Below are 17,834 nucleotides of genomic sequence, written 5' to 3'. Positions count from 1 at the left end.
TTCCACTTTCTGTCTTTATGAATTTGGTTGCTCTAGGTACTTCATATAAGTGGAATCATACAGTACTTCCTCTTCTGTGTTTCGCTTGTTTCACTGAGCATAATGTCCATGAAGTTCATCCATATTGTAGCATGTGTTCAAATTTCCTTCCTTTTCAAGGCTGCATAATATTCCATGGTAGGTATATAACAGCTTTTGTTTACCCATTCATCCATCAGTGGACACTTGGGTTGCTTCTACGTTTTGGCTATTGTGAATAATACTACATGAACATGGTATGCAAATATCTGTTTCAGTCCCTGCTTTTAATTCTTTTAGGTATATACCCCGAAGTGGGATTGCTGGATCACATGGTGATTCTATGTTTCACTTTCTAAGAAACTGCCAGTGTTTTCCACAGTGGCTATGCCATCTTACATTTTCATCAACAATGCCCAAAAGTTCTAATTTGTCCACATTCTCATCTACACTTTTTATTTTCCAGTTTTAAAAATAATAACCTTCCTAATAGGTATGAAATGGCATCTTATGTGGTTTTGATTTGCATTTCTCCTTGGAGTTTCAAATATCCAAATCCCACAAGAGGCAATTTCCTGTCTTAGTACCCAATGGTAGCAAGGCCTCAGAACTGATGCCTCCCAGAGCCTCAGCTGCCTGGGATTTCCACTTGTTTGTAAGAGACAGGATAAAGCACCAGATTATACTCTAGTTGGAAGAGGGGACAGAACCTTGAACTTGAGAATAAACAGATACAGCCCCCCTCACTATCTTGTCATTAGGTTGGTCTTAGGCTGATCATTCAGTGCCTCTAAATATCAGTTTTTCATCTGGAAAATGAGGACACCTTCCTCACAGAATGGTCACAGAGTGTTAAATTTGACAACAATGTGGAAGCAACTGGCACAGTTAAGCACACGTCAGGCCCTCAGTAAATAGGATCCAACTACAGACTCGTCCATGATTGTGCCTTGGCTTCTACGGGGCTCATTTTGTCCAAAAGTGCCCCATGGGGGCACGCAGACTAATCATGTATTCCTCCCAAATTGCCATCAGCTAGTACAGCCTTGGCCACACGGGACTCCGTTGGCTGGCAAGACTCATTACTTGGACTATACACTTCTACTGAAGACCAGAAGAGGTAAAGTCATAGAGAGAAGGCTGGCTTCTAAGTCAAGATGGGTGCGGGGGACAATGCAGGGCAAACCACCTCGAGAACATCAACAAAACCCTCGACCTGAACCAGAACAATGGTTCCTTCCACATGCAGAGCACCCTATGGCCAACACAGCATTTCTCAGAGACAGTATGGTTATCTCCTCGAATCCTCACAGTGGCCCCTGAGAAGGGGGTCATTCCCATTCTCATTAAGCAGATGAGCAAATCAAGGCTCCTAGAAGTTTAGGGACTTACCTGAGGTCCAGGATTCTGGGATCAGTGGGGTCTGGACATGAACCTAGGTCCTTTGATGCCAGGGCCAGGACTAGCTGATGACAGTTCATTCTGAGCTCTTGAATCCAAGCCCATTCCAGACTCTGGTCTGATAACAGGAAGACAAGCAAGAGAGAACAAGAGCTCTAAGAGGCTTTTCTTTTACCTTCCTCACACCCAGAATGTCAGCATCCAGGGAATTTACTGGATGGTCTGTTACATTTATGGATGAAGGCTTGCTGAAGTGGAAATGAGGGTTCTCCCTGGTACTGTCTTCCATCTTCTCCCAAACATTTGACAGAATCAAAACTCAGGCCAGTTTCTCTGGCTCAACTGTGGAACAACCCCCTCCCTTCATCGCCTCCTCTCTCCCTGCCCCCAACCTGGTGGCCTGGCTGCCTGGGTTTGAGTGTGGTTCATCCCCCAGGAAGAAATCAGCAGCAGACAGAGCCCAGGACGGCTGACCCTTATTTAGAAGATACTGCCAGTGGGAAGAACATCACCACCAGATAACGATCACTTGCTACTAGATAAATGCCAGGGCTTGTCTCCTGATGGATGCTGTGTGAGAAAATAACAATTACTCATCCTAGCTTTGTTGGATGGCTGTGGCTCTCACCCTTGCCAAGGGGCACAGGCACCCTATTGGGACTGAGCCACAGGGGACCAAGAGCAGCCTCAGCTTCATACCCAGTGCCCAAACCAGGAGGCAGGAGATCCTAAATCAGCAACAGGGAGGGAAAGAGGAGGCTCCATACCCAAACTGCTGTGACTCTGGGGTGCTTTCTTGATCTGACAATGCCTCAGTTTTCCCCACCTGTACTATCATGGTTGTCACTGGCCACCCCAGGCTGTTTTAAGTGTTCGGGAAACACTTGAAACCAACATTAGGATGTCACGTGGCGGTTCCAGCACTGGGAAGTACCTACATCAGTTATGTTTTCACGGCTAGGCTGGCAGTAGGGATAGGAGGGTTGGAAGGAGAAAATATGGGGAGAGAGGGAGGCATGAAACCTGGCCAAGAGGTGATACCCCTCCCTCCCCGCAAGTGTGAAGACACTGGCAATAAAGTGACTCTTACTACAATGCAAAGCCTAGTTTTCCTTCCTGGGCAAAAGAACACTGAATTTGGAGTCAGATGGTTCTAGATTCAAATCCCAGCTCAGCCACCCATCAGCCGTGTGATTGTGAGCCAGATGGTTGTGTTGGGTTTCCATTTCCTGATTTTAAAGTGGGAAAATGACTCTACCCAAGCCTGATTATTGCAATAGCCTCCTAACTGGCCTCCTGCTTTCTCTTGTACCTCTCTTCAGAGGGAGTCTTTTGTTGTTGTTTTTTTTTTCAATGGAGGTACTGGGGATTGAACCCAGGACCTGGTGCATGCTAAGCATGCACTCTGCCACCCCCAGTTTGAGTCTTTTAAAACACAGGTCAGATCATGACATTCCTGTAATTCACTCCCCTTGTGGTTATGGCTTCTGCTTTGTAGAGGGTAAAACTGTCTTTACAATGACCTAAAAGGCCTCCCAGGACAGGTCCCCTGTTCCCTCCCCAACCCCACCTCCTCCTACTCTACTCATTCCATGCAGCCTCCTTGGCCCCCTCCCTGCAACTCAGCACCTTTGCACAGGCTGTTCCCTCTACCTGGAAAACTCTCTGCCCAGATATTTGTCTGTCTCACTCCCTCATCCTCTTCAAGTGTCTGCTCAAAAGTTTCCTTCTTAAGGGAACCTACCCTAATCATCCTTTTGAAAACTGCAAGCCCAACCTCCTCTGACTTTCCCAATTCACCTTATCCCACTATATTCTTCTTAGCATATAACACCTCCAACCATGCTAGATAACCACTGTTCACTCTTTCTATTGTACGTATTCATTATGTTCATTGCCTGTCTCTTCCCACAAGACTGACTACAGAAGGAGCAGGAATTTTTGTCATTTTTATTCAGTGCTGTATCCCCAACACTGAATGTAGATGATCAGTAAATATGTATTAAATAAAATGAGTGTTGAATTATGCATGCTTTTCAGGGCTCTGTGGAGGATTAGAAATACACATATAAAGCACCCAGCACAGGACTCAGTCCCCAGGAGGTGCTCAGTCATCATTAGTACTAAGCATGCATGCAAGGGGTGTGTTGGGGGTTGTGATGTGCTGTGATGTGTAGTGTGTGTGATGCTTCACACTCTGCCTGCTCCCCTGATCAACACACAAGACTTCCTGGGAACTATATGGGAATGTGTGTATCAACACAGAGGGACTTACAAATGCTCACAATTACTCTTTGTGGAATGCATTATTATCATACTTCTCATTGGAGAAGAGGTAAAAGCCTCATCCTGTCAAAGGCACACAGCAGGGCTTCCAATGGAACCACTCCCCCCATCTCCCTGGGAGGGAAATAATCTCACCCATTTTGCACAAATGCTGGCTCACACTTCAGAAAACGCTTCTTGTAGAAACATTTGAAAATAAGAGTGGAAAGAAAATTAAAATAACCCAAGTGGCACCATCCAAAGCTAGGTATGATCAGTATTTTAGAGTACATCCTTTTGAGCATTTGCTTTAGATATAAATTATAAATGAACAGCTTTATTTAATAAAAGTATGTTTGTACTATAAATGTTATCTATCAAGTTGCTCTTTTTTAGAAGAACTATATAATGGATATTTTTTCATGTCTTTGCATTGAGATCAACTTCATTCTTTTTACTGGCTATGTAGTATTCCATAATCTTAACTAGTCTTCTATTGATAGAATTTTAGTTTGCCTCCAGGTTTTCCCCATTACAGATAATGCTGCAGTGATCATCCTCATACATATTGCTGTTTCTGTGGGCTAGAAACCTAGAAGTGGATGTTCTGGATTGAAGGATACACATATTTTACATTTTGGTTAAGGGTCTCATTGTCTATAGTGGGTCCCAGAAAGTATCTGGACCAATGAACAAAGTTTCTGTCCAAACTCATCACTCACAAGAGATTTTTCCATACCATATTTCTCTCTTCAGTTTGAAGAAGAGGTAAACACTGCAGTCTGAGAACATGTGTCTAGAACATTTTCCCCACAGTCTCAAATAATTAACCAATAACTGCCCCCAAGGCCCATCAGGCTTCTACTGGAAAAGCTCCCTCTATAAACAGTAGACTCTGTTGCTTAATAAGCATCCAACATTCACCATTAAGTGTAACGTAAACCATGACACTTTCACTCATGTTTTTCGTCCAGTTAAAGAAGGCCTCAGTTTTTCCCACCTGTACTATCATGGTTGTCACTGGCCACCTCAGGCTGTCTTAAGTGTTTCCCTAATAGGGAAAACTACCTTTCCCTAATTTACTTAGTATTGCTGAGTATTGTTGAATTTTCTCAAATTCTTCTTCTGCATCTGTTGAGATGATCATATTATTTTTCTCCTCTATTCTGTTAATGTGATGAAATACATTGATTTCCAAATGTTGAAACAACCTTGCATTCCTGGGACAAACTCCGCTTAGTCAAGATGAATTATCTTTCTTGCTGGATGTGACTTGCTGTATTTTGTTTATGATTTGGTTCCTGAGGGCTATAATCTGGAATTTTCTTTTCTGTAAAGACTTTGCCAGATTTTTCTGAGACTTACGGTGACCTTGTAAAATACAGTAGGGCATGTTTCTTCCTCTATTTTCTGAGAACGTTTGTACAAGACTGGTGATAAAAATTCAGCAATGAAACCATCTGGATTTAGAGTTTGTTGGTGGAAAAGTTTAAGATAAATCTAATGTCTTTAATATAGGGCTATTCAAATTTTCAAATTTGTGTCAATTTTGGCATTTTGTTTTTCAAGGATTTTGTCCATTTCATCTAAGTTATCAAATTTATTGGCATAAACTTGTTTATAACATATCCTTATTACCATTTTAATGTTTGTGGAATCTGTAGTGATAACAGATCCTAACATAGCTTGTGTTTTCCTGATATAGTAACTTGTGTTATCTCTCTTTTTTCCCTGATCAGTACTCTTAGAGGTTTTATTGATTATATTAATCTTTTCTAAGGACCAACTTTTGGCTCTGTTAGTTTTCTTTATTGTTTGTTTTATAGTTCATTAATTTCTGCTCAAATCTTTATAATTTCCTTTCTTCTATTTACTTAGGGTTTAATTTGCTCATTTTTCTTATGGTAGAAATGTAGGTAATGAATTTTAAACCTTTCTTCTTTTTTAATACGGACTTTATAGCAATGAATTTCCCTCTAAGTGCTGCCTTAGCTGCATCACAGTTTTATTATATTATATTCTTATTACTGTTTAGGATGAAATATTTTCTAATTTTCCTTGGAATTTTTTCATTGACTCATGATTTATTTGGAAATGCACTGTTTAATTTCTAAATATTTAAGGCTTTTATACTATCTTATATTCAATTTCTAATTTAATTCTGTTGTCATTAGAGAACATACTCTGAAAGAGTTCAATCTTTTGAAATGTATTGAGATTTATTTTGTATCTCAGGATATGTTTTATCTTGGTAACTGTTCTGTGTGCATTTGAAAAGAATGTGTACATTTGTGAGTGTAGTAACCTATAAATGTCAATTCGATCTAAATGGCTTATAGTGTTGTTCAGATCTTCTGTGTCCTTGCTGCTTTTTGTCTCTGTTTTTATCGATTACTGAGAAGATAATACTGAATTTGTTTAGTTCTCCGTTTAATTTAGGTATGTTATATTTTTGTTCCATATACTTGGAAGGTCTGTAATTACAAAAAGGTCAGTATTGGTGCATACAAATTTATTATTGTTATGTCTTCTTGATGAATCAATCCTTTTATCATTATGAAATATAATATTGTTTTATCCTGAACTCACTTTGTATAATATTAATACAACCACTTCAATGTTTTTTGATTCATACTTGCCTGTAATATCTTTTTTTGGACTTTTACTTTCAACCTATCTCATTATATTTTAAATGTGTCCCTTGGTGGACGGCATATAAATGGATGTTGATTTTTATCCATTCTTATGATCTCTTCCTTTTATGTTAAACCATATAATTTTAACATAAAAATTGATATTGTTGAATACAGTCTATCATTTTGATATTTATTTTCTGTTGATTCAATCAGTTTTTGTTTTTCTGTTTCTTCTTTCCCAGCTACTTCTGAGTTAATTGAATATTTCTTACTATTTCATTTCAATTTTTCTACTGATTTTTCACTTGTGCCTTTTTTGCATTCATTTTCTAGGGATTACAATGGAATCTTTAACTTCTCACAGAAATTAGAGTAAATATTGTACCATTTCACATTAAATGGAAAGATTTTGCAATAGTGGTTTTGCTTAGTACTCCCTCCCCTACATTCTTTGACTATATGTGTCATATAGCATCCTGGCACTGGGCCATAGGTATTTGGCTTTTTCCAAGATGACAGCTCTCCCTGTTGGGAGTGGAGATCAAATAAAGACTCTCCCTGGACCAGGGAGCTCATAAGCCCGTGTTTTCTTAGGCCAAAAAACAAAACAAAACAAAACCATAAAGGAAGCTGGAGATCACCTTGAGGATCCCCAGAAATATACAAGTAGGGTAATGACTAAGTTTCTTAGGGTCTAACAATAACCTGTGCAGGACTGAGGACACCTCACATCTGAGAGCTCCAAAGAACGTGCAAAGGCTCAGGACAAACCTGATCTAACCTATGAAACTCTAAAAACTAAAGGACAAGTAAGGGGGTGATTCTCTCTCTACAGTAGGATTCCCCACAGAGTTCCTTTAAACAGTGAGCTCCTCTATTGCCATTAAAATATTATTTGATTTACAACATTGTAATTAGACTGAACTTTTCCAGAATACATTTACTGTGCACCTGGCTACCTTGGTTTGAGTAGATTTCATTTGCTCATATTTACTTGAGCATTTATTGTCAGGCACTGTGCTGGGCATTGTGCTTGGCTCAAGGATATCAAGGTGAGTAAGACTCAGGCCCTGACTTCCAGGAGATCAGTGTTTAATGTGCACAGCTAGGTGGGATGCAGTAATACAAATATACACAAAGTGCTCTGAGGACCCAGAGATTGAAGCAGTGACTTCTGTGGTGGTGATGGTGAGGACATGTATCCTGGGAGACTTAACAGAGGAGGCAACACCTGAACAGAAGCTGTATTCAATCATTTGGGTCACAAGTATTTAGGGAGTCCATACTGTGTGTCAGGCATTGTGTTAGGATCTGCAGTACCACAGGGATGACAGTCAAGGTTCTTGCCTTCAAGGAGTTTACATTCTAGTTGCGGAGACAATGAAGAGGTAAATGAGATGATTATAGCTTGTGAAACATGCTATGGAAGAGGCAAATAGGGTGGTGTGATCATCGTATGTTAGGGAGCCCTATTTTAAATCCAGTGGTGGGGGGAGTATTCTAGAAGAGGGCACTTGAGCTGAGACTTGAAGAATGACCCTAAGTCTCTTACAAGAAGAGCTGGCGGAAAGAACAATGGAGGAATCAGCAAGTGCAAAGGTCCTGGGGTAGGAAAGAGATCGTTTATCTTGGGAACAGGAGGAGGTTGCTGTGGCTAGAGTGGGCTGGGCAGTGGGAGAGGCTGCACCTACATTATATAAAGAGTTGTCTTGCTGCTTTGAGGAACAGGGGAGGTTTTCAAGCAGGAGGAGGAAACTCAATTGGATTTTATGGTGCAGAAAGAGAGACATATCCTGGGAACAACCTCAGCATTTCCTATCTAGGTTGGGGCAACTCCACTATCTGAACCATCCTCTTGATACTATCTTTACTTCAAGTTTTGCACTTTTCTTCATTGTAAATTTTTGAATTAGCTTTTTAAAAAATAATCTTGTATTAAAACGTGATTTATCATGATCATTGAATTCTTGGTAGCCCCTTAAATTTTGTTTCCGAGGTGAGTGACTCACCCTCCTCATCCTATTCCAGCACTGTTTCCTAGGCCCTTACATTCCTCCTTCGGATGCACCTCAAAGGGAAGGAAGTTGGCTCAGCTTTTATTTTCTGCCCAAGAATTTTAACACCCTCCCCACTACCACCTCTATGCCTGCACCTTTCTCTGTTGTGTTTATCATATGAGGACAGAGACATCATTCTCCTCCACCATCTAATCTTTCTCGAATGCAGGGGAGCCAGAACACCATCAGCCATCTCCAGAAACTGGTAACCGAGGAAGGTTTCAAAGTAGACAGACTCTCAGACCCTTGGCAGCAGAGCCCCACTCTGTGGACCCAAAGAATCTGGCTGAAATGCCCCTTGTCCCACGTGGGGACCACCAGGAGTCTTAAAGGGAGGCTTGCTTTCTCCCTGGTAGAGATAACAGAACTGACAAGACTCTGGGAATGGGCAATGAAAATTTTTAATTAAGGGCCTTTGGTAGGCTCTTAACTCTAGGTGAGGTAGCCACTGGCACATGAGCCAGGCACAGAATTTGATGCCTTTATCTGGCTTCCTCTGAAGCCTTCCTGCACTGATGCAGGGTCAAGTATGACGTCCTACAAAATCAGAGCCTGTTTTTGAGAGGCAGCTGAGGCCTTGTGCGAGGAGCTTGGGTCAGTGAGGGGACTGGGGCTCAGCTCTGTCTAAGCTCCTTGACCACGCCTGTTTCAGTCCTCTGAGCCAGTGATAAAATCCCCCATTTTGGAGACTTCCAAATTCCCTACTGGACACTGACTCCTCAATGGCTGAAATTGGTCTTAATCAATTTTTAAAATCTTATCTGCAGCATGTGATGTGTACTTGGCACATAGTCCACCCTTAATACATTTTGGTTGAACGAAATATTGAATGATGCATAAGATTTAAAAAATTGGCAATGGTGAAGTGAAGTCCTCCACTAAGGAGGGAGGGGCTGAAAGCACCCTGGGGCTCTTTTAACTTGTCCTTAACTCATCAGTCTTTGCCTTCTACTCCCTGCCTTCTCAACTGGATTTATTCTTACTAATAAACTCATCCTCCCATCAGAGGCTAAATTGGAAAATTCCTCACTGTTCTGAAGAACTTTGAATAATGTCTCAAGTATATTTAACATACTGGAGGGAAGGAAGGATTTAGGGAAGAATATGGATTTCATGCATAATAGACCTAGACTTGGAAATTGCTTCTATTTAAAAAAAAAGATTTCTTAAGTATTATGTGACTTTTGAGTGCAAGGGATGTGCATTCACACAAATTCCTCAAACTCTTGCCATGGTCAGTGGTGACTTCTTTGTTGGGAAATGCAGCGCATCCAATTTTGTGTGAAATCTTTTTGTGCCACTGATTTCATGAGTCCTCTCTGCAGAATGTGGCATCATTAAATGCCCTTCCGAGAACTCTCTCCTCTCCGGGTTTCATTTTCTCTCTCAGCCTTTGCTGTCTCCATTCCCTCCTACTGCCCCTTAAACATTGGACTTCCCTGGGCTTCTCTCCCAGGATTCCCACACACTTACATGCCTATGACTTCCACATCTTTCCCTCCGGCTCTTACCTCCTCTTGGGATTCCTGATTCAAATTCCCAACCTCCTTGAAGAACTCCACTTGGGTTCTTATTGTGCCTGAAATTAAATTTGTCTAAGAAAAAAAACATTTATCTTTCCTCTCAACCCACCTAACCTCCTCCCCGACCTGCACTCTTTGTCTTCAAGAGGGATTTCACCCACCATTTGGGCATGCTGGGACAATCTTCAAATCTTCCTGCCCGAGCACCTCACAGACAGATGAACCTAAATGTTATGCGTTGTTCCTGGGGAAGTTTCTCATCTGTGCCTTCCTGCCCATAGCCATCAGTCCTGTGGTATTCAAACCCTCACTTTTTTTTTTCTCTTACAAAATCATCACAAACTCCCTAGATGGGACTTTCTCCCCTTAGCCTCCCTTTCCAATCTGTCCTCCACACCCTGGTCCATTTCATTGCTGTTTTACTGTCTGGAACCTACTGCTAGGAGCGTTGTCCTTCTCTGGGCCAAACCAGCGTCCTCGGGGAACCACAGGTTGGTCAGCTGGCTGGGACAGCGCCACCCCCGCCCTCTGTGCGCCACAGACTGCCCTTCCCTTACCCTGCCTGGGGAGGCGGGAAGACAGTGTGCGTAGCCTCCATCCACACTGGTCTAGGCGTGACGGGAGCTGATAATTAGGCCCCCTTTGGCTTTTCTCCTTTGCTCTATAAGCTCCCACCCACTGGGAAGCAGAAAAGCCAGATCTTGGATCCAGCTTCAGAATTAAGATGGAAAATTTCAAACAAATATGGAAACAGAAAAGTATAATAAATCCCAATGAATCACCTTTAACCATTTTTAGCTCATGGCCAATCTTGCTCCTTCTCTACTCCGTGTAATAATTCCCCCTCCTCCCCACCCCGAGTTATTCTGAAGCAAATCCAAAAATCACACTCTAACAGAGCAGAAGCACCAGGGGCACAAGCCCTTCCATGACTCCCAGCCTTGATGCCCACGTGGCAGCCCTTCAGGGCAGGGCTACATCAAGGACTTGGGACTCATTCACGGCTAGACAAGGCTCATGAGACCTCTGTTCCGTTGTCATCCATGGGTAACACCATCCTGTCTCCGTGGGAGCTGAGAGGAGTCCTTGGGGTGCTTGCCTGGTATCCTTGCACTGTGGCTGGGCTCCCCACTCAAGCCCTACAAGCACTGCCCTCTGCTGGAAGGATCTGGGACAGCTGGCAAGGCACTGTCCTCCACCTCCCTAAGCAGAATGTCTCACCAACAAGATGCTCATCAGACTTTCCAGCAAAAGTTAGAATCCATTCCTAAGCTTAATGAGGGGCTGAGGGAGAACAAGCAGCAGCATAACAAAGGAAAGAACTCAGATTCTGGGGAGTTAAAGTAGGAAAGATGATGTTCAGTTTCCTAGGGACCCCTTCGAGGGTCCTGAGAGTGCAGGAACAAGGGTGACCAAGCTACCAGCGGGCACAGCAAGGGGATATTGTGTCTAGGCCGCTGGAAGAAAGGGGTGTGAGGCCAGAAACTGCAGTGGTGCTTTTCCCTGGGGCCTCGGCATGGCTTTTTTTTTTTTTTTTTTTTTTTTTTTGGTAATCAAAAACATTTGCAGGGCTCTGGGCTCAAGATACAAATTTGCATATTGCTTTACATAAGTCAGCATATGGAGTTCACTCACCCCTAACACCAAGAAAAGGAAATTAAATTCAATTAGATTAATGAGTGCAACTGATTGCAAATTGTTTTCAGACCTAATATTAAGGGTGCTGCATGGAGGAAATACAGAATAGATTTTTTAATTGGGAGAAGGAGGGGAGGATGGGAGGAGGCAGCTGGGGCAGCCCAGCCAGGTTTGCTAGAGAGGAGTGAAGGGTGAGGGAGAGAAGCGGGGAGGGTGGGAGGAGGGAGCACCTGCACTTCTATGGAACATTTCAACCCCCACTACCCTGGCCCCCACCCCCTCTAGTTACCCCTGGGTCAGGAGTTAACTGGCTCACTCTCATCAGGTGTCTGCCTGGGCTCAGGGAAGATCTCATACCTGGGACCCATCTGTTTGGGGCCTGCCCCTCCCCGGCCTGCTGGGGTTGTTCAGTTCACAAGGGGGATGGGCAGCTGCTTTATGCCCTTGGGCAGAGAGGCCCCGCTCACCTGCTGGAGCCCTGACATCCTGTAGGCCCTTTCCCTGCCCCTTGGACTGCCAGTCCTACCTGGCGTTCTTCTGCCAACCGGGCAGGTGACAGAGTGGTGACACTGCTATGCCTGGCATCTCTGCTGCCCGCTTTCTCCCCCACCTGGTCCTGGCTCTGTCCCCTTCCCCAGTGGTTTATGTTCCTGAACTTCAGCATGCCTAGGACTGAGTCAGTGTCAGCTTTGATAAAAAGGGACTCAGCTGCCTCCTTTATTTCTGCTTTCCAGGCCTGGTCCCTTAGATGAGAGAGCAGAAGGCCAGGGGACTTCTCAGAGAGGTAGAGGGCTGGCCCGGAACCTCTGCACTACGTCCTCGCATTCACTTTATCAGCAAGGTGGGCTTTCTGCACAGTAAGTCACAGAGGTCTGTGTATGGCTAAGCAGTGTCCTGGAGACTCTTCTACTTGACTCAGGTTTGAAAGTTCTTTCATTCATTCATTCATTCATTCAACAAACACGTATCATCTTACATGGGCTGGGTCCAGCGCTGGTGTGAGCTGGTTCAGAGGTAACCCACGCAGCCTAGTAAGGGGAGTTAAGACAAGTCCAGAAAGAACTATGATCTGAGATGGAACAGTATAAGCCTTCAGGAGAGGCACAAACAGGTCCTGGTTGGTTTAGAGGTAGGTGGAGCATATCTGGGTGGGCAATCAAGAAAGACCTCAAAACGGAGACCGTGCCAACTGGCCTTCCTGGCAGGGTACAGTGACAACAGGTGGGGCTGGAGGGCAGGGCCCAACCAGGGTGAAGCAGAAGCAGTCACAGGAAGAGGCAGCAAGAGTCTCCCCTCGGAACAGCAGTCGTTCAGCTCGGCCGGAGAGTTTGAGTAGAGAAGACGCTGACAAGTTTGGAGAGCTTTGTGGGCAAGAGGCAGCCTCAGGGGAAATGAGAAGGAGCAGCCCAGGAAACAGGAAGGAAGAGCGGGATGGAGGGTGGGCACAAGGGGGTGGACGTGTCAAGGGCCTCTTGCTCCTTTTCATAACTTCCTATCCTTTCCAGCCACTCCTGGCTGATGGCAAAGAGGGAGGTTAAAAGACCTAAACACTCAACCCTCAACTCTCAGCCCCCAGTGCTTGGCTCTGCAGGGTCTTGGCTGAGGCTTCCATACTCCATGTTTCATACTAGCAACTGGGGGTTCCCGGAGAGCCCTGGAATTCCTCCTCTGGGCCTCGGGCTTTCTGAACGCACTGTGCTGGGCATCTGAGTGGGGGCAGTGGCTCTCCACGTGGGGCAGGGGCCTCTTCTGTGTGATGATGGGCTCGCTCTAAAACACCTAAGGGCTGGCTTCTAATAAACCCCATGCTGGTGGGCGCAGCGCGAGAGGTAATAATTGCTCTTCCCGGCTCACTCAAACCGTAGTCAGAATCAGAAAGACACATGAATCAGAGATGGCAGCCTGTAACAAAAGCTTTACCTCCAGCTGTTTTGTTCATTTTCTGAACAACAACAGAACATTCCCTCCTTCTCTCCCCCTCCCACCTGTTCCTTTGTGTTTGGGATCCATTATCAGCCAAATGCATTCATCTAAAGCTCCAGGTTTACCCAAGTGGAGGGAGGGAGGGAGGTAGGTCAGAAATGGTCAATCACAGGAGCTGACCATGGTGACTGCTTTTGCCTCTCCTGGCTAATAACTTCCCACCTGGAAAGAGGACCCCAGGTTCCTGTGCCCAGTCAAACACAGTCCATCTTCCCTGTGGGCTCTGCCCCGACCCTCTCCCAGGGCTACACCTGCTTGGGGAACCCTGGCCCCATATGCTGAGGCTTAGCCTCAGACCCCCCTGGCTAATAACTGGGCTATTGCCTTGTAGCAAAGACTTGGTCCCACATCACTGATACTTCTGTACCTGGGAACCTGTCTTGGTCCCTGCCTGGTGCCACGGTTGTTCTAAGGTCCTAACTTATTTTATTTTTAATTGAGGTTAAATTCACATAACATAAAGTTCACCATCTTAAAGTAAAGCAATTCAGGGGCATCGTACATTCATACATTCATAATGTTGTGCAGCCATGACTACCTTGTTCCAAAACATTTTCATCACTCCAAAAAAACTCCATACCCATTAAGCCGTTACTCTTCATTTCTGTCTCCCCCAAGTCCCTGGAAACCACCATTCTGCTGTCTCCATGGATTTACCTATTTTCAATATTTCCTATAAAGGGAATCACACAATAGGAGGCCCTTTGTGTCTGGCTTCTTTCACTTAGCATAATGTTTCCAAAGTTCATCCCCACTGTAGCAGGTATCAGTACTTTCTTTCTTTTTACGTCGGAACAATATCCCATTGTATGCAGACACCACAATTTGTTTACCCATTTCTTCCTTGGCGAACATTTGTATTGTCTCACTTTTGGCTATTGCGAATTGTGCTGTGAGGAAGATGCACGTGCTTGTATTTGTTTGATTAGCTGTTTTCCTTTCTTTCGGGTTTATATTTAGGAGTGGGATGGCTGGGTTATGTGATAAACTCAATGCTTAACTTTTTCAGGAACACCAAACTGTTTTCCAAAGTGGCTGAACCATTTCTATTCTCCCTAGCAATGTACAAGCGTTCTCATTTCTCCACATCCTTGTCTACACTTGTCTTCTGTGTTGTTTTTGTTTTATAATTACAGTTACCCTAGTAGGGATTAAGTGGTATCTCACTGTGGTTTTGACTTGTATTTTTCTAATAACTACTGATGCCGGGCATCTTTTCATGTGCTTGTCGGCCACTTGTATGTCTCCTTTGGAGAAATGTCTATTTTGTTCCTTCATCTATTTTTTAAGTTAGATTGTTTGTCCTTTTATTGCTGAGTTGTAGGAGTTCTTTATATATTCTGGATACTAGACTCTTATTAGATATATGATTTTCAGATATTTTTCCCCATTTTCTAAGTTATCTTTTCACTTGCTTGATAATGCCCTTTTATGTACAAACATTCCAAATTCTGCTGAAGTACTATTTGTCTACTTTTATCTTATATTGCTTGTGCTTTTGGTGTCATATTTGAGAAATCACTGCCAAATCTAAGATCATGAAGATTTACCTCTATGTGTTCTTCTAAGAGTTTTATGACTTTAGCTCTTATATTTAGGTCAATGATTCACGTTGAGTTAATTTTTGTATATGATATGAGGTAGGGATTCCTAACTTGCTCTTAACTCCTGCTCCCAAGCTCACCTTGGCTTAGGGTCCAGCCTGGGTCCTGTAGCCTGCTGGCAGTTGCCCTGATGCCTGCCCTGCTAAATGTTTCTGGCCCTGAATCATCTGTTGGTCTGGGACACTTCTCCATCTTATGTCAGCTTCCATGATGTCCACTGCTTGTCTGCTATGGCTTGCCTTGGATTGGATCCCATTAGGGAGGACTTCCTCTGAGTCACCCAGCTAGGTCTGTTCCTCCAGCTCCAGACCATCCCTGTCATAGCTTCAACCCAGGCCCTCTCTCTCCCCCAGATACTGAGCTATCCTGTTATTGCATCCAGTCACTCCAGCAGTATCTTGTGACAAAATCAAGTTTCATCAATAAAGTGCAATTGCTAAGGGCATGGACGCTGGAACTGGGGACCAAATCCCAGCCTTGCCACTTCCTACATGGGTGACTACAAGACAGCTATTTAACTTTTTTTATGCCTCAGTTTCCTCCTCTGTAAAATGGGGATAGTTATTATACCTATCTCACAGGGTAGATAGGGCAGTTAAGTGACTAAATACATAAAAGGGTTAAGAAGAATGCCCAGCACATGGTAAATCCTCCGTGAGTGTTGGCTCTTAAGAATGTGTGAAAAGACCACCAGACCCCGGGAAGGGTGTTACAACTGACAAGAACGACATTTTAGTTTGAAGGAGCTCATCGTTTTTCTGGGTCCAAGGTTGGGAGGGGTCACCTATCAGACCAAGGAGGACAATAAACCTACTCATGCCAACAGACAGGGCGAGCAAGTAGACACAAGGAGGGAGGAGGAGGTGCAGTGCCCAAAACCAATCTCTCTGGTTGCAAAATTCTGTTGGTACCTCCAGGTTAGATAAATGGACAGCAAATTCAGTCCCCAATAACTGTGATCTAATAAAAGCTGCAGAAAGCAGGAACTCATTTTGCTGAGTTGTCCTGTTTTTCTAGTTTTGTCCCCCCTGACTTGCCTGCTATTGGGCTCTGGGATAATCTCATTATATCTGATGTAATCACCCTTGGCAGGTTTGTGTCCTGGGGCCAGAATCAAGAAGGTCCCCCAGAGTCACCTACAAAGAAGCCTGAGGGGAGGCCCCCTCCCTGTCACCACCCCCCTGGCTGTGTCCTTTCCAGAAATGCAGATGATTCATCCTCCTCAGGAGGGAGGTTAGTCACCAGATTTATTGTCTGTCTGAATAGGCTGTGTGCAGCATGACCAAAATCAAAGGGAAAAAAAGAGAGCTGTCTCAGCAAAATCTGCTGAATCAGAATTAACAAGAAAATCTTGTAACTAATGATCAGAAATTAAAATGTACTCAGGAGCTGCGGTGTTTAACTGAATCGCAGGGCTGCGGGGTGATGATGTGCAGGATAATGGGACTTGAAACAGCTCATATTCTGTGGAGGCAACGGAGGATAAACTGTTCACAAGCTGATCTAGGTGCGAGGCTGGTTCTGTAGCAACCTGGGGTATCACCCCTCGACAGGATGGTACCTGTCCTTCTCTCCATGCCCTGGCCCTACACTTCTCTCATCAAAAGGGCCTTACCTTCCTATAGCACATCTCAGTTTACAATCTAGAACTCATTAGATTCTCATGACAGCCTTGTGGGACAGGTGAAACAACTTAATCTGACATCTCTCCATTTTACAGAGATGAACACTGAGGTACAGAGAGGTGCCAGTAAGTGGTAGGGCTGGACCTCAGGTTTTTTATTGGAATTCCTGTCCAAAGCATCCTTGTAAACTAGTTTAACCTTTCTGCAAACCTAGATTTTCATGTATTGTATAAGTACTGAACAGGCTGGCATATATTGGTGTCTCAAGTGCCAACATGTTTGTTTTCTATATTTTAAATGTTAAAAATTGCTTTCATGAAAACACAAGTCAGTTATGTTCTTGCTTACCTAACCCTAAAGGCACTTTAAAAGTTTTACAAAGTAATTCAGATCTGGGGCTGCATCGAACCATGAATGTTTTTAATCTCTGAGTAAATGATTCAGAGAGCAATGCGGAAGGAAAAAGAAGGATGTAGAGTGAAACAGGCTAGCAGCCTGGCCACACCACTTCACCCTGCAGACGACTCTCACGGTTGTGCCGGATTACCACGATTAGCCACACTTCACCTACCAGAGTAATGGATACCCGCGAGGGAGGAGCCTGCCGGTCTCCATGCTGAAGGGAGGCACAGTGTGATTTGATTTGAGTTTTATCTGCAGATGTCTCCCTGGGAAGACGGAGAGGAGGCTGCTGCTCCCAGAGGGGAGAGCTGCATTCTTTAATTACAGGGAAGCAGCGGGAACAAACTGCAAGGAGAAAAGAAACCAGTCAATAGACTGGGCTGCCAGTCTTCCTCTAAGCACTTAGTATTTTTGAGGTCTTGAAAGAGCCACTCTTCTCTATGCCTCATTTTCCACATCTGTAAAATGGGAATAACAATTCCTCCCTTGCAGGGCTGTTGAAAGTCTAAAATTATATACATAACACACACACATATGCAGTGCTTATCCTAGAGTACGGATTTGATGGTAATACATATGATTATTAGTAGGAATAGTAATAGTAGTAGCACTTGTATTGTAATAGCATTTGGCAAGTATTTCCCAGATTTGACTTCACCCTCCTCTATGAATATGCAAAAAT

The 17,834-nt window shown here is 43.9% G+C and overlaps 1 protein-coding gene across 1 annotated transcript in view; it reads right to left on the bottom strand.

The window, feature by feature from the left end:
* The window catches only part of CAPN13 (calpain 13), a 131,678-nt gene extending 114,192 nt beyond the window's left edge, over positions 1-17,486 (bottom strand). Inside the window, exons 1-2 of the mRNA XM_072937958.1 lie at positions 17,322-17,486; positions 1,411-1,537 (exon numbers count right to left, since the gene is read on the bottom strand). The gene's annotated coding sequence lies outside the window, so the exon portion shown is untranslated. The remainder of the gene's footprint in view (positions 1-1,410; positions 1,538-17,321) is intronic.
* Positions 17,487-17,834: the final 348 nt, after the last annotated feature.

This window comes from Vicugna pacos, chromosome 15 (genome assembly GCF_048564905.1).
Source record: "Vicugna pacos chromosome 15, VicPac4, whole genome shotgun sequence".
Classification (NCBI taxonomy): domain Eukaryota; kingdom Metazoa; phylum Chordata; class Mammalia; order Artiodactyla; family Camelidae; genus Vicugna; species Vicugna pacos.
Note: the sequence above shows the minus strand (reverse complement) of the source record. Positions and strands in the feature narration are given on the sequence as shown.